We start from the raw sequence: 16,212 nt of genomic DNA on the forward strand, positions 1-16,212 counted from the left end.
GTAAACTTAGTATTTTATTTACTGCACTCTCAAATACCTTATTCCCTGTTCTTCATTCGGTCATACTATAACCCTGGTTCAACTTACCGTTCTACTTTTTCTAGTCTTACACCTAGATGACTCCTAGAAAACAAGTTATACAAGAAGGTGGATTCATTTCATTAAAAATCCGTAGATTCCAACTTTAGACTGTTACATAAACTTTCTTCATAATTGTGCCCCCAGCCTGACTGATGGGACTTACAACAGCTAAGCTGAGCCTCTGACTCTCTCCTTGTGCTTCCGTCCCACCACTTCTCTTTTAAAAAATTTCAGCAGAACCTATTGTTTCCAGTTTCACATGTGAAATAGTAGGCATCAATAAGACACTGAGAGTTTAGCATTTCACTGACAAATATATACCTCCCTTCTTCTAATCTACAGATCTATATATCAACCCATCTACTAGATAGCTCTTTTGGAATGTCCCAAAAGTACTTCTGTGTTCAAAATGAAACATACAACCATCTCTATACTGATTCTTTTAATATTTCCTATAACCAGATGACTAGCTGATTGCCTGGATTAATAAAATCCTGTTTCTTATAGGAAATCCAGTTTACTAGAAAATTAGGGCCCACATTTCTCTCCAGTCTCTAAACTCTTTTCATACTTAGTGTCAAGGTTCTTCAGTTTACAGTGGCTACCATTCAATCCAAGCTTAATCATTTATTGCCCCATGTTTTCCAAATGCTTCAGATATTTAAATTCTAACTCTCCATTAAAGCATCCACCTCCTCAAATTTAGTAACAATGTCTCAAATTAATTTTATTTTCTGTAGAAACAGGTGTTTAGTAAGTGCTTAATAAGTGCTTTCTTATAAGAAATGATGTAGTAATGACTCAAAGAAAACAAACAATAAACTTAGATGAAGCTAATAAATCTGTTCCTGGAACCAAAAGTCTGCCATTGGGATACTGTTTTGTATTATATGAACCAAAGTTATCATTTGTTAATTTTTGTTTATTAAATAAAACAACATAACTTCAGAGCTCAGTAAGTAAGTTTTTTCGAGATGTAAAGCCAGGCTCCAAAAGACTTTGGCTTACCAGAGTCTCCTCAGTGAGCAGTCATGACAAGACAAGCCTCTTCCCTCTGGTCACATATTCTTTCACAATACCATAAAACCAAGACAAAGGATGCTGGTCTCGACTGCAATCTACATGGCAGCATACCTTGCAATATTTAGGAGACAAGAGAAAGAGGGAGTCAATCAATTGCTAATTTCTTATATTTGAAGTTTTTTTGAAAAATGTGTGTACCAGCTACTTTTCCCACTATGTTCAGGAGAGAAGTTCTGTTTCCTACATTCATTTTCTTCCTGACATTACTACAAAAATATTCATTGAGAATTTGGTGGTGAAAGGATGTAACCTACTATGAAACACTTAAGCACAAAAATGTAGCTTCAAGTTACCTTGATTGGGATGAGTATAAGGAAGATATTAGGAATATTTAATCCAACTATTCATGGGATTGCAAATAAACAATTATCTCTCCTATAATTTAAAAACTTGATATTTATTATGCTCTCATTTAATTGTGGCAAAATCTTCATTAATTTAGATATTGCCCCAAAATATTTTTTCCATTAGAAATTGTGTTGTTTCGAGACTTCTGCCAAAACGGCCAAATAGGAAAAGCTCCAGTCTGCAGTTCTCAGTGAGAGCGATCCAGAAGGTGATTGACCTCCACATTTCCAACCAAGGTACCAGGTTCATCTTATTGCGACTGGTGAGACAGTGGGCTGGGCTGGGCGGGGCGGGTCCCACCCCCACAAAAATCAGCAAGCTAAGATGCACTGGTTTGAAATTCTCACAGCCAGCACAGCAGTCTGAGCTCAACCTGGGACATTCAGTGCCTGGTGGTGGCAGGGTGGTTGGGGGGTGGGCGGCAACTGCCATTACCGATGCTTGGGTAAGCAGTTCTAAACTCACCGGTGTAAGCGAAGTCACTGGGCAGTTTACAGAGCAACTGGGTGGAGCCTATGGCAACTCTCAGCAAGGCCTCTGCAGGCATACTGCAAAATGACTCCCTTCTTGCTGGGCAGGGCATCTTTAAAAAGGGCAGTAGCCCACATCAGGGACTTATAAATAAAGCCCCCACCTTCCTGGGACACAGCAGCTGGGAAAAGGGGCAGCTGTGGGTTCCACTTCAGCAGACTTAAACGTCCCTGCCCAGCAGCTCTGAAGGGAGCAATGGGAGCTCCCAGCACAGCCCTTGAACTCTGATAAGGGACAGACTGCCTGCTCAAGTGGCTCCCAGACCCCCATTTATCCTGACAAAGAGATACCTCATACAGGAGAGCTCTGGCTGACATCTGGCGGGTACCCTTCTGGGATGAAGCTACCAGAGGAAGGAATAGGCAGCAATCTTTGCTGTTCTACAGCCCCCACGGGTGATTCCCAGGCACGCAGGGTCTGGAGCAGACCTCCAGCAGACCTGCCGCAGAGGGGCCTGACTATTAGAAGGAAAACTAAAAAACAGAAAGAAATAGCTTCAATAGCAATAGAAAGGATGGCCACTCAGAGACCCCATCCCAAAGTCACCAACTTCAAAGACCAAAGGTAGATAAATCCATGAAGATGAGAAGAAACCAGCACAAAAAAGCTGAAATCACTAAAAACCAGAATGCCTCTTCTCCTCCAAGGGATTACAACTCCTTACCAGCAAGGGAACAAAACGGAATGGAGAATGAGTTTGATAAACTGACAGAAGCAGGCTTCAGAAGGTGGGTAATAACAAGCATCTCCAAGCTAAAGGAGCATGTTACAACCCAATACAAGGAAACTAAGAACCTTGAACAAAGGTTAGACGAATTGCTAATCACAATAACCAGCATAGAGAAGAACATAAATGACTTGATGGAGCTGAAAAACACAGCATGAGAACTTCGTGAAGCATACATAAGTTTCTTTCTTTTTTCTTTTAAATATATATTTTATTGCATTTTAGGTTTGGGGTACATGTGAAGAACATGCAAGATTGTTGCATAGGTGCATACATGGCAATGTGGTTTTCTGCCTTCCTCCCCATCACCTATATCTGTCATTTCTCCCCATGTTATCCTTCCCCAACTCCCCACCCATGGCTGTCCCTCCTCTAGTTCCCCCCAACAGACCCCAGTGTGTGATGTTCCCCTCCCTGTATCCATGTGTTCTCATTGTTCAGCGCCCGCCTATGAGTAAGAACATGTGGTATTTGATTTTCTGTTCTTGTGTCAGTTTGCTGAGAATGATGGTTTCCAGGTTCATCCATGTCCCTATAAAGGACATAAACTCATTTTTAATGGCTGCATAGTATTCCGTGGTATATATGTGCCACATTTTCCCTGTCCAGTCTATCATTGATTGGCATTTGGGTTGGTTCCAAGTCTTTGCTATTGTAAACAGTGCTGCAGTGAACATTTGTGTGCATGTGTCCCTATAATAGAAAGATGTATAATCCTTTGGATATATACCAAGTATTGGGATTGCTGGGTCAAATGGAATTTCTGTTTCTAGGTCCTTGAGGAATCGCCACACTGTCTTCCACAATGGTTGAACTAATTTACACTCCCACCAACAGTGTAAAAGTGTTCCTATTTCTCCACATCCTCTCCAGCATCTGTTGTCTCCACATGTTTTAATGATCGCCATTCTAACTGGCATGAGATGGTATCTCAATGTGGTTTTGATTTGCATTTCTCTAATGACCAGTGATAATTAGCATTTTTTCATGTGTTTGTTGGCCTTATAAATGTCTTCTTTTGAAAAGTGTCTGTTCATATCCTTTGCCCACTTTTGAATGAGCTTGTTTTTTTTTTTTCTTGTAAATCTGTTTTAGTTCTTTGTAGATTCTGGATATTAGCACTTTTGGGTAGAGTGCAAAAAGTTTTTCCCATTCTGTTGGTTACCAGTTCAATATAATGACAGTTCCTTTTGCTGTGCAGAAGCTCTGGAGCTTAATTAGGTCCCATTTGTCTATTTTGGCTTCTGTTGCCAGTGCTTTTGGTGTTTTAGTTATGAAGTCCTTGCCCATGCCTATGTCGTGAATGGTTTTGCCTAGGTTTTCTTCTAGGGTTTTTATGGTGTTAGGTCTTATGTTTAAGTGTTTAATCCATCTGGAGTTAATTTTAGTGTAAGGTGTCAGGAAGGGGTCCAGTTTCTGCTTTCTGCACATGGCTAGCCAGTTTTCCCAACACCATTTATGAAACAGGGAATCCTTTCCCCATTGCTTGATTTTGTGGGGTTTGTAAAAGATCAGATGGTTGTAGATGTGTGGCGTTGCCTCCAAGACCTCTGTTCTGTTCCATTGGTCTATATCTCTGTTTTGGTACCAGTACCATGCTGTTTTGATTACTGTAGCCTTGTACTATAGTTTGAAGTCAGGTAGTGTGATGCCTCCAGCTTTGTTCTGTTTACTTAGAATTGACTTGGCTATGCAGGCTCTCTTTTGGTTCCATATGAAGTTTAAGGTGAATTTTTCCAGTTCTGTGAAGAAGGTCATTGGTAGCTTGATGGGGATAGCATTGAATCTGTAAATTACTTTGGGCAGTATGGCCGTTTTCACAGTATTGATTCTTACTAAACATGAACATGGAATGTTTCTCCATCTGTTTGTGTCCTCTCTTATTTCGTTGAGCAGTGGTTTGTAGTTCTCCTTGAAGAGGTCCTTTACATTTTTGTTAGTTGTATTCCTAGGTATTTTATTCTCTTTGTAGCAATTCTGAATGGCAGTTTGTTCTTGATTTGGCTCTCTTTAAGTCTGTTATTGGTGTATAGGAATGCTTGTGATTTTTGCACATTGATTTTGTATCCTGAGACTTTGCTGAAGTTGCTTATCAGTTTCAAGAGATTTTGGGCTGAGACAATGGGGTCCTCTAAATATACAGTCATGTCATCTGCAAATAAAGACAATTTGACTTCGTCTTTTCCTAATTGAATATCCTTTATTTCTTTTTCTTGCCTGATTGCTCTGGCTAGAACTTCCAGTACTATATTGCATAGGAGTGGTGAGAGAGGGCATCCTTGTCTAGTGCCAGATTTCAAAGGGAATGCTTTTACTTTTTGCCCGTTCACTATGATATTGGCTGTTGGTTTGTCATAAATAGCTTTTATTATTTTGAGATATGTTCCATCAATACCTAGTTTATGGAGGGTTTTTAGCATAAAGGGCTGTTGAATTTGTCAAAGGCCTTCTCTGCATCTATTGAGATAATCATGTGGTTTTTGTCTTTGGTTCTGTTTATGTGGTGAATTAGGTTTATAGACTTGCATATGTTGAACCAGCCTTGCATCCCTGGGATGAAGCCTAATTGATTGTGATGGATAAGGTTTTTGATGTGCTGTTGCAATCGGTTTGCCAGTATTTTATTGAAGATTTTTGTATCTATGTTCATCATGGATATTGGCCTGAAGTTTTCTTTTTTTGTTGAGTATCTGCCAGGTTTTGGTATCAGGATGATGTTGGTCTCATAAAGTGATTTGGGAAGGATTCCCTCTTTTTGGATTGTTTGGAATAGTTTCACAAGGAATGGTACCAGCTCCTCTTTGTAGGTCTGGTAGAATTCATCTGGTCCTGGGCTTTTTTTGGTTGATAGCTATTAGTTGCTGCCTCAACTTCAGCCTTTGTTATTGGTCTATTCAGGGTTTCAACTTCTTCCTGGTTTAGGCTTGGGAGGGTGCAAGTGTCCAGGAATTTATCCATTTCTTCCAGGTTTACTGGTTTATGTGCATAGAGTTGTTTGTAGTAATCTCTGATGGTGGTTTGTATTTCTGTGGAATCTGTGGTGATACCCCCTCTATCGTTTTTTATTGCATCTATTTGATTATTCTCTCTTTTCTTTTTTGTTAATCTGACTAGTGGTCTATTATTTTGTTGATCTTTTCAAAAAACCAGCTCCTGAATTTATTGATTTTTTGAAGGGTTTTTTGTGTCTCTATCTCCTTCAGTTCTGTACTGATCTTAGTTATTTCTTGTCTTATGCTAGCTTTTGAGTTTTTGTGATCTTGCTCCTCTAGCTCTTTCAATTTTGATGATGATAGGTGTCAATTTTAGATCTCTCCTTGTTTCTCATGTGGGCATTTATTGCTATATATTTTCCTCTAGACGCTGCTTTAAATGTGTCCCAGAGAGTCTGGTACATTGTTGGTTTCAAAGAGCATCTTTATTTCTGCCTTCATTTCATTGTTTATCCAGTCAGCATTCAAGAGCTAGTTGTTCAGTTTTCATGAAGCTGTGTGGTTGAGAGTTAGTTTCTGAAATCTGAGTTCTAATTTGATTGCACTGTGGTCTGAGAGACTGTTATGATTTCTGTTCTTTTGCATTTGCTAAGGAGTGATTTACTTCCAATTATGTGGTCAATTTTAGAGTAGGTTTGATGTGGTGCTGAGAAGAATGTATGTTCTGTGGATTTGGGGTGGAGAGTTCTGTAGATGTCTATTAGGTTGCTTGGTCCAGGTCTGAGTTCAAATCCTGGATATCCTTGTTAACTTTCTGTCTCATTGAGCTGTCTGATATTGACAGTGGAGTGTTAAAGTCTCCCACTATTATTGTACGGGCATCTAAGTCTTTTTGTAAGTCATTAAGAACTTGCTTTATGTATCTGGGTGTTCCTGTATTGGGTGCATATATATTTAGGATCATTAGTTCTTCTTGTTGCATTGATCCTTTTACCATTATGTAATGTCCTTTGTCTCTTTTGATCTATGTTGTTTTACAGTCTATTTTATCAGAGACTAGGATTGCAACTCCTGCTTTTTTTTGCTCTCCATTTTCTTGGTAAATCTTCCTCCATCCCTTTATTTTGAGCCTATGTGTGTCCTTGCATGTGAGATGAGTTTCCTGGATACAGCACACCAATGGGTTTTGGCTTTTTATCCAATTTGCCAATCTGTGTTTTTTGATTGGGACATTTAGCCCATTTACATTGAGGGTTAATATTGTTATGTGTGAATTTGATCCTGCCATTTTGATGCTAGCTGGTTGATTTGCCTGTTAGTTGATTCCGTTTCTTCATTGTGTCAATGCTCTTTACCATTTGGTACGTTTTTGGAGTGGCTGGTACTGGTTGTTCTTTTCTATGTTTAGTGCTTCTTTCAGGAGCTCTTGTAAAGCAGGCATGGTGGTGATGAAATCTCTGGGTAATTGCTTGTTCATAAAGGATTTTATTTCTCCTTTGCTTATGAAACTTAGTTTGGCAGGATATGAAATTCTAGGTCATCTTTTCTTTAAGGATGTTGAATATTGGCCCCCACTCTCTTCTGGCTTGTAGGGTTTCTGTTGAGAGATCTGCTGTGAGTCTGATGGGCTTCCCTTTGTGGGTGACCCAACCTTTCTCTCTGGCTGCCCTTACCATTTTCTCCTTCATTTCAACCCTGGTGAATCTGAGGATTATGTGCCTTGGGTTTGGTCTTCTTGAGGAATAACTTTGTGGTGTTCTCTATATTTCCTGGACTTGAATATTGGCCTGCCTTGCTAGGTTGGGTAAGTTTTCCTGGATAATATCCTGAAGAGTGTTTTCCAGCTTGGATTCATTCTCTCTGTCGCATTCAGATACACCTATCAAATGTAGATTAGGTCTTTTCAAATAATCCCATAATTCTTGGTTCATTTCTTTTTACTCCTTTTTCTCTAATCTTGCCTACTCGTTTTATTTCATTGAGTTGATCTTCAACCTCTGATATCCTTTCTTCTGCTTGGTCAATTTGGCTATTGAAACTTGTGTATGCTTCGCGAAGTTCTCATGTTGTGTTTTTCAACTCCATCAATTCATTTATATTCCTCTCTAAGCTGTTTATTCTCATTAGCACTTCATCAGACCTTTTTTCAATGTTCTTAGTTTCTTTACATTGGGTTAGAACATGTTCTTTTAACTCAGAGAAGTTTCTTACCCACCTTCTGAAGCCTGTTTCTGTCAGTTCATCAGACTCATTCTCCATCCAGCTTTGTTCCCTTGCTGGTGAGGAGTTGTGATCCCTTGGAGGAGGAGAGGCGTTCTGGTTTCGGGTGTTTTCATCCTTTTTGCACTGGTTCCTTCCCATCTTTGTGGATTTATTTACCTGTGGTCTTTGTAGTTGGTGACTTTCAGATGGGGGTCTCTGAGTGGACGTCCAGTTTGCTGATGATGACGTTATTTCTTTCTTTCTGTTTCTTAGTTTTCCTTCTAACAGGCCTCTCTGCTGCAGGACTGCTGGAGGTCCACTCCAGACCCTGCTTACCTGGGCCTCACCTGTAGCAGCTGCAGAACAGTAAGGGTTGCTGCCAGTTTCTTCTGCTATCTTTGTTCCAGAAGTATACCTGCCAGATGTCAATCTGAGCTCTCCTTTATGAGGTGACTCTTTGGATATACCAGGGTCAGGGAGCTGCTTGAGGAGACAGTCTGTCCTTTATAGGAGCTCAAGTGCTGAGCTGTGAGCTCCATTGTTCCCTTCAGAGCTGCTAGGCAGGTATGTTTAAGTCTGCTGCAGCAGAACTCATAACCGCCTTTTCTTTCCCAGGTGCTGTGACCTAGGAAGGTAGGGCTTTATTTATAAGTTTTGTCATTCTGCTGCCTTTTGTTCAAGGATGCCCTGCCCAGCAAGGAGGCAGCCTAGTCAAATAGTTAGAACTGCCTCGGCAATGGCAGATGTCCCTCCCGCACAAAGCTGGACTGTTCCGGGTTCAGCTGTGCTTGCTGTGAAACTCCTCTCAATCCAGAGCATTTCAGATTGCTGGTCTTTGTTGGGTTGGGACTGGCCAAGCCTGATCACCTGGCTCCCTGAATCAGACCCCTTTTTTTTTCAGTTGAACAGGCAACTGTGTCTCCCAAGTATTCCAGTCGCCAGTTGAAAAGGTGCCCAGATTTGTGTGAATTTTGTTCAGAGACCCACTGCGCTGGTTGAAATAGCCATGCCGGAGACTCTTGGTGCTTTTTTGCCCAGGAATCTCCTGGCCTGGCTCCGTTTCAGTCCCCTTTTTATCAGTTGTCTCCCAGGTGCTCCAGTAACCAGCTGAAATGGCGCCCGGACCCATGTGAGTTTTTTGTTTGGAGACCCTCTGTGCAGGCCTAAACAGCCATGCTGGAGACCCATGGCACTCCCCCACCATGAATCTCCCAGTCTGTGGGCAATAATCTATCTGGAAATGTGGCAACTACTTACCCTCTGCATTCTCACTGTGAGCTGCAATCCAGAGCAAGCTACTCCTACACGGCCATCTTGGATCCTTCCACATACACAAGTTTCAGTAGCTAAATCGACCAAGAGGAAGAAAGGATATCAGATTTTGAAGATCAACTCAATGAAATAAAGTGATAAGGCAAGATTAGAGAAAAAAGCATGAAAAGAAAAAATGGGACTATGTGAAAAAAACAAATTTATGTTTGATCAGTGTATCTGATTGATTGTGATGGGGAAAATGAAACCGAGTTGGAAAACAAACACTATTTATTCAGGAGCTTGTCCAGGAGAACTTCTCCAACCTAGCAAGGCAGGCTAACATTTAAATTCAGGAAAAACACAGACCACCACAAAGATATTCCTTGAAAAGAGCAACCCCAAGGCACATAATTGTCAGATTCAGCAGGGTTGCAATGAAGGAAAAAATGCTAAAGGCAGCCAGAGAGAAAGGTCAGGTTACCCACAAAGGGAAACCCATCAGACTCAAAGCAGATCTGCCGGCAGAAACCCTACAAGCCAGAAGACAGTGGGGGCCAATTTTCAACCCAGATTTTCATATCCAGCCAAACTAAGCTTCAAAAGTGAGGAAGAAATAAAATCCTTTACAGACAAGCAACTGCTGAGAGATTTTGTAACCACCAGGCCTGCCTTACGAGAGCTCCTGAAGGAAGCACTAATCATGGAAAGGAACAACCAGTACCAGCCACTGCAAAAGCATACCAATTTGTAAAGACCACCAACACTATGAGGAAACTACATCAACTAACAGGCAAAACAACCAGCTAGCATCAAAATGCAGGACCAAATTCACACATAACAATGTTAACCTTAAATATAAATGGGCTAAATGCCCAAATTAAAAGACACACATTGGAAAATTGGATAAAGAGTCAAGACTCATGGGTGTGCTATAATCAGGAGACTCATCTCATGTGCAAAGACACACGTAGCCTCAAAATAAAGGAATGGAGGAAGATTTACCAAGCAACTATTAAAAAAAGGGGTTGCAATCCTAGACTCTGATAAAACAGACTTTAAACCAACAAAGATCAAAGGAGACAAAGAGGGCATTTTATAACAGTAAAGGGATCAATGCAACAAGAAGAGCTAACTATCCTAAATACATATCCACCCTAAATACATATCCACCCAATACAGGAGCACACAGATACATAAAGCAAGTTCTGAATGAGACTTAAACTCCCACAAAATAATAGTGGGAGACATTAACACTCTATGTCAATATTAGGCAGATCAATGAGACAGAAAATTAACAAGGAAATCCAGGACTTGAACTCAGATCTGGATGAAGCTGACCTAATAGACATTTACAGAACTCTCCACCCCAAATCCACAGAATATACCTTCTTCTCAGGACCACATTGTACTTTTACTTACTCTAAAATTGACCACATAATTGGAAGTAAATCACTCCTCAGCAAATGCAAAAGAACAGAGATCATAACAGTCTCTCAGACCACAGTGCATTCAAATTACAACTCAGGATTAAGAAACTTACTCAAAACTGCACAACTACATGGAAACTGAATAACCTATTCCTGGATGACTACAGGATAAATAATGAAGACAAAAATAAAGATGTTCTTTGAAGCCAATGAGAATGAAGACACAGTTTACCAGCATCTCTGGGACACATTTAAAGCAGTGTGTAGAGGGATATTTATGGCATTAAATGCCCACATGAGAAGTGAAGAAAGATCTAAAATTGCCACCTTAATATCACACTTAAAAGAACTAGAGGAGCAAGATCAAACTCAAAAGCTAGCAGAAGACAAGAAGTAACTAAGATCAGAGCAGAACTGAAGGACATAGACACAAACACCCTTCCAAAAGTCAATGAATCCAGGAGGTGGTTTTTTGAAAAGATCAACAAAATAGATGATATAGACCACAACCCAAACTAATAAAAAAGAAGAGGGATGATTTGAATAGATGTAATAAAAAACGATAAAGGGGACATCAACACCGATTCCACAGAAATACAAACTACCATGAGAGATTATTACAAACACCTCTATGTACGTAAACCAGTGAATCAAGAAGAAATTGATAAATTCCTAGACACTTAGACCCTCCCAACACTAAATCAGGAAGAAGTTGAATCCCTGAATAGACCAATAACAAGGTCTGAAGTTGACACAGCAATTAGTAGCCTACCAACGATAAAAAGAAGTCCAGGACTAGATGGGTTCACAGCCAAATTCTACCAGAGGTACAAAGACGAGCTGGTACCGTTCCTTCTGAAACTTCCAAACAATACAACAAAAGAGGAAATCCTCCCTAACTCATTTTATAAGACCAACATCATCCTGATACAAAAACCTGGTAGAGACACAACTAAAAAACATTTCAGGCCAATATCCATGACGAACACTGATGTACAAATCTTCAATAAAATACTGGCAAACCAAATCCAACAGCACATCAAAAATTTTATCCATAACGATCAAGTCAGCTTCATCCCTGGGAGGCAAAAATGATTCAACATGTGCAAATCTATACATGTAATTCATCATATAAACATAACCAAAAACAAAAACCACTTGATTATCTCAATAGATGCAGAGAAGGCCTTTGAGAAAATTCAACAGCTCTTTAGGTATTAATGGAACATATCTCAAAATAATAAAAGCTATTTATGACAAACCCATAGCCAACATCATACTGAATGGGCAAAAGCTGGAAGCATTCCCTCTGAAAACTGCCACAAGACAAGGATGCCCTTCTTACCATTCCTATTCAACATAGTATTGGAAGTTCTGACCAGGGTAGTCAGGCAAGAAAAATAAATAAAGGGTATTCAATTAGGAAAAGAGGAAGTCAAATTGTCTCTATTTGCAGATGACATGATTGTATATTTAGAAGACCCTGTTGTCTCAGCCCAAAATCTCCTTAAGCTGATGATAAGCAACTTAAGCAAAGTCTCAGGACACAAAATCAATGTGCAAAAATCACAAGCATTTCTATATAACAATAACAGACAGAGAGCCAAATCATGCATGAACTCCCATTCAAAACTGTACAAAGAGAGTAAAATACCTAGGAATAAAAACTAACAGTGGATATGAAGGACCTCTTCAAGGACAACTACAAACCACTGCTCAAGGATATAAGAGAGGACACAAACAGATGGAGAAACAGTCCATGCTCATGGTTAGAAAGAATCAATATTGTGAAAATGGCCATACTGCCCAAAGCAATTTATAGATTCAGTGCTATCCCAATCAAGCTACCATTGACTTTCTTCACAGAATTGGAAAAATCCACCTTAAACTTCATATGGAACCAAAAGAGAGCCAGTCTTGCCAAGACAATCCTAAGCAAAAACAACAAAGCTGGAGGCATCACGCTACCTGATTTCCAACTATACTACAAGGCTACAGTAATTGAAACAGCATGGTACTGGTACCAAAACAGACCAACGGAACAGAACAGAGGCCTCAGAAGTAATGCCACACATCTACAACTATATGATCTTTGACAAACCTGACAAACAAGCAATGGGGAAAGGATTCCCTATTTAATAAATGGTTTGGGAAAAGGGCCTAGCCATATGCAGAAAGATGTAACTGGATCCCTTTCTTACACTTGATACAAAAAATTAACTCCAGATACATTAAGGAATTAAACATAAGACCTAACACCATAAAAACTCTTGAAGAAAACCTAGGCAATACCATTCAGAACATAGGCATAACCAAAACACCAAAAGCAATAGCAACAAAAGCCAAAATAGACAAATGGGATCTAATTAAACCTAAGAGCTTCTGCACAGCAAAAGAAAATCATTAGAGTGAACCAGCAACCAACAGAATGGGAAAAAATTTTTGCAATCTATCCATCTGACAAAGGGCTAGTATCCAGAATCTACAAAGAAGTTAAACAAATTTAAAAGAAAAAACACACAATCCCATCAAAAAGTGGGTAAAGGATATGAACAGACACTTCTCAAAAGAAGACATTAATGCAGCCAACAAACATACGAAAAAATGCTCATCATCACTGGTCATTGGAGAAATGCAAATCAAAACCACATTGAGATACCACCTCATACCAGATAGAATGGCGATCATTAAAAAATCGGGAGACAAAAGATGCTGGTGAGGATGTGGAGAAATAGGAACGGTTTTACACTGTTGGTGGGAATATAAATTAGTTCAACCATTGTGGAAGACAATGTGGCAATTCCTCAAGGAACTAGAACTAGAAATACCATTTAACCCAGCCATCCCATTACTGGATATATACTCATAAGATTATAAATCATTTTATTATAAAGACACATGCACACCTATGTTTATTGGGGCACTGTTTACAATAGCAAAGACTTGGAACCAACCTGAAATGCCCATCAGTGATAGACTGGACAAAGAAAATGTGGCACATATACACCGTGAAATACTATGCAGCCATAAAAAGGATGAATTTGTGTCCTTTTCAGGGACATGGATGAAGCTGGAAACCATCATTCTCAGCAAACTGACACGAGAATAGAAAACCAAACATCGCAAGTTCTCATTCATAAGTGGGTGTTGAATAATGAGAACACATGGACATAGGGAAGGGAATATCACACACCAGGGCCTGTTGGGGGATTGGGGGGCTAGAGAGGAATAGCAGGGTGTAGGGGGACTGGGGAGGGCTAATATTAGGAGAAATACCTAATGTAGATGACAGGGTGATGGATACAGCAAACCACCATGGCACATGTATACCTATGTAACAAAACTGCATAATCTGCACATATACCCCAGAACTTAAAGTATAATAAAAGATAATAATTAATAAAATAAAGAAATTGTGCATTTTTGTTGCACTAATCTGTTGGTATTGTTTTTATTTCATAACAATTACACTTAAGCCTTTTTAGTTCCTTAAAGCACAAAAGTAGCATTTTCAAGATCTCAGAGTAACAAATAGAGGTTGGAGATATGGTTTGAAAGAAATAATAAGGTAAAATCTAAATAATTTAGGTCTAAAATAATTATGACAGCCATAGATTATGATTTATTACAACACTACAATCATCCTTGCAAAATGCTTTATTATTTTATTGGTAATAAAAAATCTTAATGATTTACTCTGTTACATATTAGTAGTAGCAGTAAGTACTTAATCATAATCACTTATGGAGTATAAACTCTTTGAAGATAAGGATCGCTTTATTTACATTTATATCTAGTATAGTGCCTACTCTCAATTCTGCACTCCTCCAGCATTGAGTGTCTGGCTCTTAGATTACTTATTTTAATCTTCCTTTATGGTGGCTAATTGGTTAATGGTCAATCTCTTCTAGATGTCGAGCAGAAAGAGCTGAGCTGAGGAAGAAAACAGCACAGCCATGAAGAAATTGTGTTGCCAGAGAAGTGAGGCACTTTGGAGAAAGTGACCAATATCTAGATAGGACTTCTGTAAATGAGACCCTTTAGCATACTGTATAAACTTCCTGGGTATAAGAATAGCTAAAGAAAAGACACGTTTTGGTTCAGAGTTTCTGCAGTAGAATGTATCTGTGGGGCCCCAAGACTAATGAAGGCTATGTATACTTGCCTGTTTATGTGCCTGTATTTCCTCTAGACTGTAAGCTCTAGAGTAATAACTGTGTCTTTTCATCTATACATTCTCTATACTTACTTCAAGTGTCTGGCACCCCATGGCTTTTCAAAAATGTTATTTGAGGCTGAATAAATTCTTAGAATGCCTGGCCAATTAAATGGAATATTTCTTCCTAAAAGCTAGGTCATCTTGTCATAGCTATGCTGATATGACATGTTCATGTGTGAGCAAGTACAACAATCTGAAAACATCTACATTTCAGTTGCCAAAAATATAGACAATTCTCCAACTCACTAGAACCTACAGTCCCTGGATTTTCCTGTCGGCTCACTCTCCTTCGCCCTTTTCATAGCCTTTGTCCCTCCTTTCCATTCTCAGATTCCATGGTCAATCGTTATAATCACACCCTTTCAAACTTCCTCAATTTCATTACCTCCTCTTTGTTTTACTTGCTTGATTAAACCACAAGTCTGCCTAAATTCATCTTCTTGCCCACTCCATGCCTCTGCCTATACCATTAAATATAATTGGAATAATACACAAAATTACAGAAATTAATTTATTTTAAAATGCCTAGTTGTTCAGCTCATGAGGTCATTCACAGTCCCGGGCATTCATATTCTTGCTCATGGCATTCACTTTCGTCATTTTCCTTTTCTTCTTTCTCTTAAAACTTCAAACAACTAACTCCCCCCAGTACTTGCTCACAACTGAAGACTATATTAACAACTTCCTGAAAAAACCAAAACATTCAAGAAAGAACTTTCACAAACTCCAACACATTTATTCTCATTCACCGTCTGAGACTATTTACTCTTCCTTCTTTTACTGTGGGTAAATTATTAATTCCTCTTACTAAAACCCAGACTTTGCTCATTCTTTTATCACTCATTCAAAAAAATTTGTCTTTTATTCTCTCATTTCCTTCTCAAAGATCATTCACATCAGCATGCAAATTAGCTATTATTTTGCCTATTTAAAAAATAACCTCTGATTCTACTTCCTCTAGCTATTCCCCATTTCTCTGCTCCTTTTTACCAAAAAAAAAAAAACGTAGTCTAGAGATATTAGTGCAAGTTTAACTCTTTCCCTACTCTCCTCAACCACATCGATCAGGTTTCTGCCTTTACCACTCCACTACAAATAATCTTGTCAATGTCGCAGCTGATCTCCATGATGTGGGTGAATTCTTAGTTTCTGTTTTTCTCTATCCATCAGCAGCATTAGGTCTGAAACACATTTTTTACTTGGCTTCCAAGAACCCACACTTTCTTGGTTTTCCTCCTATGACACTGGCTACTCCTATTGTCTCACCTTTCTGGTGCTGCCTCATTTCTGACTCTTAACTTTACTCAGTTCCTTGGTGATCTTATCCAGTCTCATGGCTTTAAATACATTAATGACACCCAAACTCACATCTCCACCCCCTGCCTCTCTCCTCTGAACACCAAATGC

General features: G+C 39.3%; 1 long non-coding RNA gene across 2 annotated transcripts in view; it reads right to left on the bottom strand.

The window, feature by feature from the left end:
- Window positions 1-1,098: 1,098 nt before the first annotated feature.
- LOC135270394 (uncharacterized) overlaps window positions 1,099-16,212 on the bottom strand; it is a 160,887-nt gene continuing 145,773 nt past the window's right edge. For both annotated transcript variants that reach the window (XR_010338535.1, XR_010338536.1), the window contains exons 2-3: window positions 9,163-9,251; window positions 1,099-1,215 (exon numbers count right to left, since the gene is read on the bottom strand). This is a non-coding gene — a long non-coding RNA (uncharacterized LOC135270394). The remainder of the gene's footprint in view (window positions 1,216-9,162; window positions 9,252-16,212) is intronic.

This window comes from Aotus nancymaae, unplaced genomic scaffold (assembly GCF_030222135.1).
Source record: "Aotus nancymaae isolate 86718 unplaced genomic scaffold, 86718_ANA_hifiasm-v0.15.2.pri h1tg000062l, whole genome shotgun sequence".
In the NCBI taxonomy this organism is placed as follows: domain Eukaryota; kingdom Metazoa; phylum Chordata; class Mammalia; order Primates; family Aotidae; genus Aotus; species Aotus nancymaae.